A 13,941-nucleotide genomic window follows, 5' to 3' on the forward strand; every position below is an offset into this window, starting at 1 on the left:
AAATGTCAGTTTCTCCCAGCTGCCTTGGGTGTCAGGCCTGTATCCAGTACACCTTTGTTTTCATCTGCAGCTGACACTGCCTGGTACACTGGAGTCACTAGTGAAGTGCTTCTTCTCTTTCTCCTTCTCCTTCTTTCTTCTTCTTGTCTTGCTCTGTCGCCCACGTGGAGTGCAGTGGCATCATCACAGCTCACTGCAGCCTTGAACTCCTGGGCTCAAGGGATCCTCCTGCCTCAGCCTCCCTAGGAGCTGGGACTACAGGCATGTGCCACCATGCCCGGCTAATTTTTAAAATTTTTTTCATCGAGACAGGGTCTGGCTATGTTGCTCAGGCTGGTATCAAACTGCTGGCATTAAGCAATCCTCCTGCCTCAGCCCCCCAAAGTGGTGGGATTATGGGCACGGGCCACTGCACTGAGCTGGGAAGTGCTTCTTCAATTGAACTGAATCCTCAAAGAGCCCTGTGAGGGGGATATTACTTTGATTTTGCACATGAGGAACGTGAGGCTCAGAGAGGTTAGGTGATTTCCCAAGGTCACACAGACAGTTTAGCAGTGGGACTGTGGAACAGGTGGACCGACTTTCCCACACTGCCGTCCTGCCCCCTGCTCACGCCCTGGTCTGTGGGGCGTGGATCCCACTATGGCCTCCCCAGGCCTGGCCAGAGAGGGAGGTCTGGACAAAGTGCTCACTCATGCCCAGGAATCACTCCAGGCCACCCACAGACTCTCCACACAGTTGCCGAAGCCCCCGGGTGTGGGGTGGCGGTGTGCTGCCCGCCAGAGCCCGGGCTTGGAGGACAGACTGGGAAAGACAGGAAGAAGGGCGCGGTGCAGAGGGAGGTGAACGACAGAAACCACAGCAGAGACGGACACTGAGAGGAACTGAGATCCCAGAGAGACACAGACAAAAGGGGACAGCGTCCAGCGGAGGAGTCCGGCAGGAGAAGGAAGGGAGGGGAGAGGAGAAGAGTGCAGGAGACCACACAGGGGGAGGCCTGGTGGAGGCCACTGTCATTCTCCTGTCTGCTCTTTGCACAGCAGCTCCCAGGGGCGAGGGTGTCCCACCGGCCCTTCCCATGTCAGCCAGCGGCCTCTGGCAAATGTCAGCTCCCTCATCATCCCTGTCTGGTCAGAAAGGACCCGCATGCAGCCCCGTGGGACAAGTCAGCTCCTCTCCAGGAGAAAGCTCACCCTGGGGCTGCCTGGCACCTTGGCCTCAGGGCTGGTTTGAATCCACGGCCCTTTGCCCCCCTTCCTTGCCCAGAGGCTGCTGCACCCAGGGAAGCTTTCCCAGTGAGCTCCTGTCTCCCGCTGCGGACTGGGGTCGGGAGACCTCCTCTCTGGCTCCTCCATCCGGAATGCACTGACGGGAGGGGATCGTGTCAAGTTTCTTGGCTGCTCTGTGTCTGCACCCTTGTGTGTTGCGTGTGTGCAACGAGGAAGAAACAATGGGCACAGCTTTCCTGCTGACCGGGTGCTAGTGCAGCATCGTGCTGACCGCCGCACAGGCCTGAAGCCACCACATGTGCAGAGTCACTGATTTTACAGGACGCAGGGACAGACTCACGGTCCATTCCCCACCCACAGGACTGCATTTTCTACAATAAGGGATGTGTCCAGGAAAAGCGCGTCAGAAGTTGGCTCTCAAAGCCTGTCCTCTGTAAAGTGTCCCCAGCCGGCCAGGCTCTTGCTGCTCATCAGCATGACCACCCACCTCCACCAACCCCCGTGGCTCACTGATTTCCTCTGCTCCTTCTTACTGAGCGCCTCCCACGATCTGGGGCGGGGGCAGCAATGAACAAAACAGGCAAAAGCAATTGACACAAATAAGCAAGAGAGGTACGGAGTGTTGGGGATGGGGCTGGAGGTGGGTTGCAATTTTCAAAAGGGTGGCCAGGAAGGCCTCACTGAGTTGGCAAAATTTAGGCAAATATCTGAAGGAGGCTGGGGAGTGAGTCGGCGTTTGTGGACACGAAGGGGAAACTGCAAGAGTGGATGCCAGAGGCAGATGCGTGCCCAGTGGCTTTGCAGACCAGCCCAGGGCCGGCGTGGCTGACGTGGAGGGAGCCAGGGCAGAGTGACAGGAGGGGGTCGGGGAGATGGGGCTCAGAGTGTGGAGGGCCCGGTGGGCTGCCTCGCTGCCCTGTTGCTCTGGAACCGACTACCAGGAAGCCGCTTCTACTGCCCTCAGTCTCTCAGGGTCTGCAGTTCAGGAGTCTGGGCACAGCCTCGCTGGGTCCTCTGCCAGGCTGCCGTCAAGTGTCAGCCGGGCCTGGGCTCTCATCCAGGGCCTGACTGGAGAAGGACCTGCCCCCAAGCTCACATGGCAGCACTCAGCTCTGGGCAGAAGGCCTCGGGGTCCTGTGGGGTGTCCACAGGAGCGGGCTCTCGGCTCCTTGCTGCCGACCGTGTGTGTGTGCAGCTGGGGACATGGCAGCCTGCTTCCCCAAGGGCAGCAGAGGCTTGCCTCCAGCAAGACAGCATGACAATGTCACAGTCTTGGGTAATGCAATCTGGTACGTGTGCTCACACACGTCCTGCCACCTTTGCTGTTTTCTCTGTCATGGTCAGAAGCAAGTTCCAGGTTCTGCCCACACTCAAGGGGAGGGGATTATGCAGGGCTGTGAAGGCCAGGAGGTGGGGTCATGGGGCCACCTGAGCATCTATCTGTCGCCACCTATGCCATTTTAAGGGACCAGGGCTTTACTCCGAGTTGAGCATTTGGAGCTGAGGAGTCACACGATCTGACATGTTTTAAAAGGACGCCTCTGGCTGCCGTGTTGAGACTGAAGGGGCAGGGACGGGCACAGGACAGCAGTTCGGAGGCTGCTGCAGACACCCGGAGGGAGCTGGGGTCTGGGCTGTGCTATTGGACTAACACACACCGTTCCCTCTGCTTCTGAGGGGTCCCAGGAATGACACTCCCCCCCAGCAGGCGTGGGCCCGTCCCCTTCCACTTGGCTCAGTCCTGGCCTCTTTCCTTAAGGCCTCCTCCCTCCCACAGACGGCCGCAGAGACAGCTCTGCCCCTGCCGCTCTGCCCGTCGGCAGACACCGGCCAGGCGTCTCTTGTGAGGGCCGCGTGGCCCCGGCGCTGGGAATGCCGGGACAACTGAGACCGCCCTGTGGTGGCCCAGGGAGGGTTATGCTGCCGCAGGTGAGACACACTCTGCCAGGGGTGTCTGAGAGGTACCTAAGCCTCATGATGCACATGAAACTTGTTCTTAACATTCCGGGTGGGAGGGTCTCTGCACAGCTGCCCTGCCAGGGCCACCTGCTCTGCCCCGCCCGTCCCCTCCACTGGAAGCCAGAGTGACGTCCTTGCTGGCAGCCTCTGTGTCCAGAGAAGAGCTGTCTGATGGAAATATAATGTGAGCAACGTGTGTCATTTAAAAATATCTAGTAGCCACATTAAAATTTTAAGTGAATTCAACTTTAATAATACATTTATTTGATCTAATATATCCAAAATATTATCATTTCATCATGTAATCATACAGAAAGTTATTAATGAAGTACTTGAAAAAATTCTTTTGCAAAATGCTAAAAGATTTCATGTATTTTACACTTATAGCACATCTCAATTTAGATGCTTAGTTTTTATGAATATGAGGTCTGTATCTAGATTTCATTAAATTTACATTGAAAAAGTTAGGTTCACACACCCAAGTTGTCTCACACACACTTAAACATTTTCCAGTAACCAAATGGAGTATCAGTTTTTAAACTTACTTTTACATTAGTTAAAATTAAACAAATCAACAATTCAGGTCCTCGGCCACAAACACGAGCCACATTTCAAGTGCTTGACACACACATGTGACTGGTGGCCACAGAGGGCTTCCCTCTTCTGTCTGAGTCCCGCCTCCCCGATGGCCACCCAAGCCCGGCTGTCCCCCACTCTGGCCTTCCTCCCTCCCTGCACCCCCATCTCCTGGCTTGCAGCACCTCTGAACCAGCTTCTCTCCTGTCCTCACTCCAGTCACCCAGGACCCACACGCCCCTCCCTGCCCCCTTGTCACCTGGTCCTCGTATCTGTGCACAGACACTCGCGTGCCAGCCAGCCAGTGTGTGTGCTGCTTGCCTCGGCTCCGGCCAAATCCTTCTCCTCCCGCCAGACGGGGCCAGAGGAAATTGGGTCTTGTCCTCCAGTGCCCCCCAGGAGGTGGGGTTACAGTGGCTGCCTGGCTTATGAGACAGGGGGTGTCATCACCCCTGGGAAGGAGGGCAGGAAGATGCCAGTACCGGGGTGGTAGTGGGCCTTGGGGGATGCCTGCTGGGATATATAGGGGAGGAGGACTGTTCACGTACGGTCCATCTGTCAGAATGATTTGGTTGTGAAATAAGCACTTTAAGGCACTACTTAATATTTCATACTTTTAAATTTTTATAATTTAAATTCTGGCTGTTTTTTTTCAAGCTTTAGATCTCTGGCTAGAATTGGTTTGCTTTGCGTAATTCCACCTCTGAGGTTTAGCCCCACCCCTTAGGGCCTCCTCCTTGCCACCCCGAGCCAGGACACCCGGACTGGGCACCCCGCCCCCAGCCGTCCATCTGGGGCAGCCACCGGCTCTGGCCTCCCCTCCCTGGGAATCAGCCCTCCGCACGGCTGCTGAGAAAGGCTGGGATAATCCTCCCGGAGCTATTTCACGGATTAGCCCCGCTGCCCTGGGTCCAGCTCCCACACAAGTGGGATTTCGGGGCTGTGGACACGGTTCCAGAAGGGAGGGAGGCTCCTGCGGTGCAGAGCCAGGCAGGGCAGTGGGCACCAGGCTCCAGGGCCCTCTCTCGCCCCACGGAGTGCAGTCTCCCCAGCTCCCCGGCTCCAAGGCTGCGGAGGCGGCGGGAACTGGGGCGGGAGCAGAGCTGTGAGGTCCTCAGGTGGGTCATTCTGGGCTCGGAGAGGGGCACTGAAGCTCCCGGCCCCGGTCCTTTCTCACCTGGAGGGCCCGGGGCTGCCCCGAGACAGAGGTGCTCGTGGCTCAGTGATGTCCTGCTCCCGATGCCACTGATTATAGGTAAGTCCCAGCAAGTCTGGGGGAGCCCCATTTTGACATCAGAACGGGGTGGCTCCTTCTGAGCCCACTGGCCGTGAACCCAGGCTTCTGACACATTCCGGCTCGAGCCCAGCGCCTTTCTGGAGACCCCCTTGAGAGGAAGGAGAATGTGGCGGGTGAGAGTGCTTGTTAAGAGGCTGCCTGTCTGAGGTCTCAACACCTCAAAGCCTCATTCTTCCCCAACTGTGAAAGGGAACAATAGTAATATTTTCCTCAGCAAATTCTTATAAGAATTAAATATTGTATGTGTACCACACACGTTATTTTACACACAACTAAGCTCTAAACGCTTGTTAGGGACTAGGATTGGTGCGCAAAACTACCACACATAGAAGGTTTCCCACCTCCTGTCCCACAGGGCAGACACCCTGACATACTGCGGTCATACAGGTGAAGCACGCAGCCTGGCACAGAGTAGGGGCCCCAAACATGGCATCCGGTCTTGTGTCCTGCGGTGTCTCATGCCCCTGCCACCTCTCTACTCTCATGCCAGCCCCATGGCCCTTCAGCGACACCAGGCTGCTGACGAGTTGCGAGATCTTGTCACATTCCCGCTCCACACCCAGCTGGACATTTTCCCACCCCTGCCCGTCGCAGCAGGAACTGGCCGGCTCTCCCTTCTGGGTGAAGGCCAGGCCACGTTCCCAGCCGCCCCTGCAGGTAGCTGTGGCCCTGCGAGCGAGCGCCAGCCCATGCCGCGTGAGCAAGAGTGCCCTGTGCTGCCAGGCCGGTGCCGTCGAACCTCCCACTTGTGCTTCTGGGCGTCTTTCCACTTCCAAGGAGTGTGGAGCTCCCAGGCGCCTCACAGTGATGATGGCAGAGCCATAGATGGGAAGAAGCTGGGTCCCGACTTAAAGTGTCAGGGATTTGGTCATTCCATTAATGAGAAATAAATAAACTTCCATTGTGCTTACGCATTGGTTCCCTCCTTCTGTCCTTTCTCTCTGCTGTTCATCACAGCAGCTAGCTTTCTTTTAATCAAAGCACTTACACTGTCCCATGTCCCTGGAATGCTTGTGCCCTGCCCTGCGTCAGCAGCGTGACTCCCACTTACCCCTCAAGCTTCATCTCTGGCATGACACCCTCCAGAGCCTTCCCCTGGCACCCGGCCCCTCGGCCAAGGGGCAGGTGTCCTGCAGATGCTGTGCGGTTGACTGCCCTCCAGCCATTTTTCCTTTCTTCCTTAGAGAATCCCAATTTTGTTCTGGGTGGTAATGTACTCAGTTAAAAATGCTCATTTCCCAAGACTCCCTTGCAGCTAGAAGCAGTCATGTGGTCCAGTGCTGGCCAATAAGATGTAAGAGGAAAGCAGCTGGGAAGTAGCTCAGTCTTAGGAAAGCCCTTTTAAAAAGGAACAGATTGGGCTCATTTCTGCTTTTTTCCTTTTCCCTCTGTGCTTGCCCTCTGCCTGCCTGGAACCAGATGCAATACCTGGGAATGGGGCACACATATTACAACTGTCAGTATGAAAACCAAGTGCTCAGAGTAGAAAGTTCTAGGTTCCTGAAGGCACCATGGAGCCCCTGTTCTGCCTGCCTCCCTTGTCCTGTTATGTGGCAAACAGAAACTCCTGATGCTTAAGCCCTGCAGTCGGTTTCTATCTGGCGCAACTGAAAGTCAGCTTACCTGACTGGCTCCCTCCGCCGCGTGCTCCCAGGCACCTGGCTCGCGGCCCTGCTGCGGTGAGAACACGCACGGCGGGCCTGTCTGCTAAGTGTCTGTCTCCCTGACTGGCGTGAAGGCATAGGGCAGCACTCAGGAAAGGCGAGTTGATGGCGACCTGGCAAACTGCCGCATCTTCCTCACCTGGATCTGAAGACAGGAACAAGCATCCCTGCAGGACACAGAAAAGGCCAGTGGCCTCCCTGCCCCCAGCGCCTCCTCAGTGCAGCGCTGCGATCTCTGAGGTCTTGCGAGCTCTCGCTTTCTCTGATTCCACCTCACACTGAATAAATTTCCACACCAAGCAAGATACGGAAGTGAAGACACAGCCTTGGCCCTCACATCAGGGAAGTCAAGGAAATAGTGCAGGATAATAACAACTAGTACTTTATATAGCACTTCTTATGCCCAAGCATCATTTTCTTTTATTGAGGTGAAATTAATGTAAAATTGATTATTTTAAGTTGAATAACCAGTGGCATTTAGTACATTCACAATGTTGTCCAACCACTACATCTATGTAGTTCCAAAACAGTTTCATCACCCAAAACGAAGTAACAAAGCCTGTATCCATTAGTCAGCCACTTCCCATTCTCCTCCACCCCTCAGCCCCTGGAAACCGCGACCTGCCTTCTGTCCCCACGCATTTGCCTCTTGTGGAAATTTCGCATGGATGGAGCCGTGCGACATGTGGCCTGTGTCTGGCTCCTTCCCACAGCATGACGTTTCTGAGGTTCAGCCGCGTGGTAGCATGTGTCCGTCTTCAGTCCCTTCTGTGACTAATATTCCACAATGTGTTTCTCCATTGATCTGTCAACAGACACAGGCATCATTTTTAAGAACTTAAAATATATATTTAATCCTCACCACAAAGATAGATGCATTTATTGTCCCTAAATTTATAGAGAAGAAACTGGGGCACAAGCACGATGTCTCAGGTCACACAACTGTTAGGCAGAACGAGGGTTCCTGCCCTGGCCTCCCTGGTAACCGCTGTCCCCACGGCTGCTCAGAGAACCCCGCAGAGCACAAGGTGGGGGCGTGGCTGTCTGGTGAAGCTTCAGATGCTGCACATTCAGGGAGGGGCAGTCCTTGGTCTGCAGTCCTCAAGGAGGCTTCCTGGAGGGGGAGAACTATATAAGGTCGAGCTCAGGGCAGGGCAGGATGGTGTGACTCATTCACTCTGAACACAGGGACCCAAGGGTATTTAATAAAACTGGCTTCAGTGTGCAAATGGGTGGCTTATATATATATAAAAAAAACCCCAAACTGGCTCTGGTGCCAGTAATGACGACAGTCCGAGGCTCCCACGGGAGAAGTGCCCCATCTTTGCACAATGCTCCCTGGCAGAGCTCTGCGCCCAGGCTTCTTTCAAGCGTTAGAAACCTGAGCAAGAGAAGCTGGCTGTATCTTTGTCTGGCTGCACTGTCTGTCTGTTTAGAGGGTGAGACTTTCCATCCTCCTTTCTCCAGGCATCCGTGGAAGCCTTCCTCCAAAACAAGGCATCTTGGTGAAATTTAATGCTGGAGAAGAATGTGGTTTTCAGGGGAGGGGAGTCTGTTCCAAGAACAAAGGCACCTGGTGGGCGGGGGGCAAGGGCGCGGGGAACAACTTAAATGAAGTCCTCAGTTTTGTTTCTAGTTTTCTTCCTGTAGACCAGGGGCTCAGCATACCCTGCTACACTCTCTTCACACCACCCCGAGGCATTTCTAAAGCCCATGCTCATGGATCATGGGAAATGCAGGAGGCTGGCAGATGCTGAGGAACCTCAGCAAGACCACCAAGGACCACTCTGCACCCCCGCTCCTCCAGGCCCGCTCAGACCCCGGCAGGCCGACAGAGGCAGGCAGGGCCTTGGAACACCCAGCTTTTCTTTGTCTAAACTGAGGTTAAGGATTCCCACTGCAGCTTGTGGGGCTGAGGTTAAATGTCTTTGCAATCCAGCTCACAGAAAATCTTTAAAATTAGGTCTGGGATGAGCCTGTCAGTAGGAGACAAGGTAGAGAACCTTGATAAAGTTGAGAATAAACCATCTGGAGGGTGAACTGGCTGTATGTCCTAGAACATACAGCTGTCTAGCAGTGCTTTTGTGAGAAGACACAGCCAGGCTTGATATGTGATGTGGAGGGCATGTGTGTGCATGTATATGTGTCTATGTATAAAAAAAATACACATTTCCTTTTGTGTTCAAAGAAACTTTACAAATTACAAAGGACTTTGACACCCTGTCTCTACTGCCCTCAAAAGGAGGTGGGCAAGCACTTTTAACCTCCATTTACAAATGGGGCAACTGAGGCCCTGCTCAGTGTCTTGCCCAAGGTCACACAAAGAGCGAGTGACAGAGCCCGAAGCCTGTGTGTTTGCCTCTATGCCATGTGGCTTCTCCTGGGCATGGCTGGGCCTTGTGCCTGGGACATTTCCCCTTCTTTGATGTGTCTTGGGTACCTTAAGCAACTCAGATATTGCTCAGGTGAAGTGAGGAGAAAATGTGTTTATAGCTTGTATTAATCAAAACAAAAATACCATAGATGGGATGGCTTAAACAACAAAATTTTTTTTCTCACAGTTCTGGAGGCTGGGAAGTCCAAGGTCAATGTGCTTCTGTGAGAGAGCTCTCTTCAGGTTGCAGACAGCCACCTTCTCTCTGTGTCTCACGTGGTCAGGGGAGGAGAGAGAGGGAGGGGGGAGAGAGAGAGAGATCTTAGTAAACACATCACAAGGGCTCTTCTCTCGTGATCTCTTCCAACTCTAATTACCTAAAAAGGGCCCATCTCTGAAAACCATCACACTGCGGGCCGGGGTGTTGACATAGGAATTCTGGGAAGACACAAGCGCTCGGTCTGCACGTGGAATCCTGTCTCTTCCTCACCGCTGCTGGGGACCCTACGCTGCAGCCATCCAGACAGTGACATGCTCTTGTTGCAACTCGACCTGCCTCCCCAGGGGAGACTGCGGCAAGAGGACAAAACTGGGAGAGCGGGAGAGCCTCGGAGACAGTGGGGCTGCCAGAGTCAGCAAGTGAAAAACGTAACACCTGGTTTCTGAACTTCTGATAGACAACGAATCCTTTTTTAACATAAGTATGTCTCCATGTTTAGTTTGGGACATACTTATTCTAAAAAATTATTCGTTGTTTCCTTGAAATTCAAATTAACTGAGCATCCTGTATTTTTACCTGGCAACCCTAAAAGAGAAGGGCCGAAAAGCTCGAGGCAAGCCGATGACCTCTTCCAGGAGGGACTACTGCTGGATCACTTGACTGCTTCCTTTATATATTTAACTTTGTTTAGTCTCTTTTTTCTTTGTTTTTACCGGCTTTTTATTGGCTGTTTTTTATCGTGATGAAATATACACAACCTGAAATTTATCATTGTGACCATTTTTAAGCGTCCGGTTTGGTGGCAGTAAGTGCACTCGCACTGCCGTGCACCCGTCGCGGCCGTGGCTCTGCAGCAGCCGCCCGCCGAGCCGTCGTCCCCGCGCGCCGGGCCGGCCTGGTGCTCGGCAGACCCGGGGTCGGCGCCGCGGGACGAGGGCGGCGGGGAGCGCTCCCGGGAGGGCGGCGCGCTAGAGGCCGGCGCTAGGACCCGGAGGCGCGGGCGGAGCGCAGCCGGCGGCGGGAGCGTGCGTGCGTGCGCGCTCAGGGGCGGGAGCGTGTCGGCGCGTGCTCTCAGGGCGGGGCGGCGCGGACGGGGGGGGGGCGGACCCGGGGGAGGGGGGGCGGCGCGGACGGCGGGGCGGACGGGGGGGCGGACCCGGGGGAGGGGGGACGGCGCGGACCCGGGGGAGGGGGGGGCGGACCCGGGGGAGGGGGGAGCGGCGCGGACGGGGGGGCGGACCCGGGGGAGGGGGGGCGGCGCGGACGGCGGGGCGGACGGGGGGGCGGACCCGGGGGAGGGGGAGCGGCGCGGACCCGGGGGAGGGGGGGGCGGACCCGGGGGAGGGGGGAGCGGCGCGGACGGGGGGGCGGACCCGGGGGAGGGGGGGCGCCGCGGACCCGGGGGAGGGGGAGGCGGACCCGGGGGAGGGGGGGCGGCGCGGACGGGGGGGCGGACCCGGGGGGGGGCGGACCCGGGGGAGGGGGGGTGGCGCGGACGGCGGGGCGGACGGGGGGGCGGACCCGGGGGAGGGGGGAGCGGCGCGGACGGGGGGGCGGACCCGGGGGAGGGGGGGCGCCGCGGACCCGGGGGAGGGGGAGGCGGACCCGGGGGAGGGGGGGCGGCGCGGACGGGGGGGCGGACCCGGGGGGGGCGGACCCGGGGGAGGGGGGGGTGGCGCGGACGGCGGGGCGGACGGGGGGGCGGACCCGGGGGAGGGGGGGCGCCGCGGACCCGGGGGAGGGGGAGGCGGACCCGGGGGAGGGGGGGCGGCGCGGACGGGGGGGCGGACCCGGGGGGGGGCGGACCCGGGGGAGGGGGGGTGGCGCGGACGGCGGGGCGGACGGGGGGGGCGGACCCGGGGGAGGGGGGAGCGGCGCGGACGGGGGGGCGGACCCGGGGGAGGGGGGGGCGCCGCGGACCCGGGGGAGGGGGAGGCGGACCCGGGGGAGGGGGGGGCGGCGCGGACGGGGGGGCGGACCCGGGGGGGGCGGACCCGGGGGAGGGGGGGTGGCGCGGACGGCGGGGCGGACGGGGGGGCGGACCCGGGGGAGGGGGGGCGCCGCGGACCCGGGGGGGGGGGGCGGACCCGGGGGAGGGGGGGCGGACCCGGCCACGCCCCGCCGGGAAGACGCGTGTCGTGTCGGCCCCGCCTCGGGCTCAGACCGGTTTGGGCGGCCCGGGCTCTTCCGAATCCGGAGCGTGCGGGGCTTTTACTAAGGTCGCTCTGTCCAACAGAACTGTCAAGCGCTAAACGATAAATATATATAATTTTTGTTTGTCAATTAAAGGAATCTGAAATCTTGGTGAACATGACATACATGCAAGAACAGCACCATTATTAAAGAATATTTATGTTTTTATAGAATGCCTTAAAAAGTAACAAAAATGGATGAGCAGGAAATATCAAAGACCTAGAATGAATTGCAGTCATCCGTCATGGACTGAGGAGTTAGGGTTTCTAATTATCAAACTCCCATTTAATAGGAGACTACTTTTGATACATTTTTCAACTAAGTCTCCTGTGTCCTGTGTCTTCTCCAGTATTTATTGTCTTTATGCTAAATAAGAGGTTATCCATCATCTATTTAGGTGAGCACCACAGGCTTTTAAAAGGTAATTGTCAATTAACCTCTTTGTGCCTGGGTTTTCTCAGTGGTAAAAATAGATCGTAATACATAACTCCAAAGTTTGTTGTGAAGATAAACAATTGAGATGATGTATACTAAAGTCACGGAGGTGTTTCCCACACAGGAGGGGCTCAGTTAGTGCTATGGTCCCTTGTTCTTCCCTTAATGTCAAAGACAGCTACTCTGGGTTTACATGAGGACAGATTATCAAGATAAGGGTTCTTACAATTGGTAGTACTAACAAAATTTTCGGACTCTTAAAATTTGCATTTTTAATGTATAAAAACAATAGAATGTGCTGATAAATAACAAAAGTTCTGAATCCAGACAGCATAGGTTCAAGTTTGGGCTTGATCACAAGCTAGTGTTTTCATATTGAAAAAAATGTTATTTGTTCTTTCCAACTCCGTTTCTTTGTCTAAAATCAGGGATAATGATAAATTCACTGATATATTAAGAATTAAATGAGATAATTCTTAAGAAGGAGTTGGAATGGTTGTAATGTATAGATATTATTCACTAATATTAGCAGTAATTATTAGTAATTCATATTATCGGCTAAGAGGAGCAGTGTTGTACCATAAGGAAACACTATCTGCAGAAAGAAGGAAAAGGCTACCTTCAGGGTAATCACTCAAGAGCTATCAGATTTAAGGAGGAAAGGGTGACAAAGTGATAATGCTGTGATTAATTTTGATGCTTAGGCCAGAATCCATTTCAGGACGTCGCCTGCCTGAGAAGAGGACAGAGGCGTATTTCTCTAGAATCACAGGATACTCATTGTAAAAAGAAAGAAAGAAAGAAAAGTAAAAAGAAATAGGTGAAACGAGTCATATATCTTATTTAATTCAATGTTCCAAAATATGGTTATTTCACATACAATCAATATAAAATTTTAAAGACATATTCTTTTTCCTTCTAAGTCTTGGGAACTTGGTGGATATTTTGCACTTACTGGCACATCTGATTTCTCACTGGCCGCATCTTGAGTGCTCAGTAGCCGCATGTGGCTGGTGGCTGTCATATTAAACAGCACAGGTCTAAGATTTTCATTCCTGGCTCAAGTCCAAACTCCTACCCTTGATAGTCAGTGTTTTTCACAAACTTGCCTCTCTTTATCATTCTTTTTCTGAATACTTCCCCAAGGATAATTGTACCCTCACACCCAAGACTTCTTGCCATTCCCCTACACACCTTTCTTCAAGCTGTTCCTTTTCCTGAAATGCTATCTTTACACCCTCTAACTGGGCCTGGTAGAGAGGTTCAGATTCTGCTAAGAGGCTTTTCCTGCTTCCCCTGACCACAGAAGGGATTTATTACTCCTTAGCACTGCGCTGATGGCTGGATTAGAGTGCCTGTCACGTGAGTTTCATTGATTTTGAGGTATCTCCCCGGCTAGCGTTCTGTGATGTCTTACTCATCTTTGCTGTGATCATGGCCTGCCCCTAATAGATGATAAGAAGATGTTTGCACACAGAATGAGTAAGCCACTAATCAGCTGTATTCAGTGTCTTAATTCTTGAATGGACTTGCTGCTTGCTTGTTTGGGAGATTTGTGCCTGTATTACCCTCTCCCACGTGTGTGCGCACAAACACGCAGTCAGCGTAACTGACAAGGAATTCATCTCCAGATGAGTGCAGAAAGTATCTTCTGTCTTTTCCTGTCTCCCCATCTTACAGCTGGGAGGACTGAGGCACAGAACTAACTACAGCCAGCAGATTTGCATAAGGACAAGTACAAAGGAGGGCAGGGGGAAGAAAATTCCTGAAAGGCATGTGCTCCTCTCCGAGGGTCAGGTTCCTCAGATGGCTGGGGACCAGCTGGCCATGCTTTGGTTATTGGAGAGGAGGGAAGAGAAGTGGGGAGGGGAGGGATAACTCCTGGGTCCCCATGAGCATTCAGGCAGCTCAGGTCTGGGCAGCCAAGGCTGCCCCTCCTGGAGGTGTGAGTGCAAAGGAGGAACTTACTGCTGGAGAAGGAGCTGAGGAGCAGA

General features: G+C 54.8%; 1 long non-coding RNA gene across 1 annotated transcript; it reads right to left on the reverse strand.

Annotated features, from left to right (window-relative positions):
* Window positions 1-7,235: 7,235 nt before the first annotated feature.
* On the reverse strand, window positions 7,236-10,144 carry LOC123640721. The gene is made up of 3 exons (XR_006736028.1): window positions 9,896-10,144; window positions 9,285-9,364; window positions 7,236-7,530 (listed from the first exon to the last, which is right to left on the reverse strand). It is a non-coding gene; the product is annotated as an uncharacterized LOC123640721 (long non-coding RNA).
* Between the last annotated feature and the right edge of the window lie 3,797 nt (window positions 10,145-13,941).

The sequence above is a fragment of the Lemur catta genome, chromosome 6 (assembly GCF_020740605.2).
Source record: "Lemur catta isolate mLemCat1 chromosome 6, mLemCat1.pri, whole genome shotgun sequence".
Lineage (NCBI taxonomy): Eukaryota > Metazoa > Chordata > Mammalia > Primates > Lemuridae > Lemur > Lemur catta.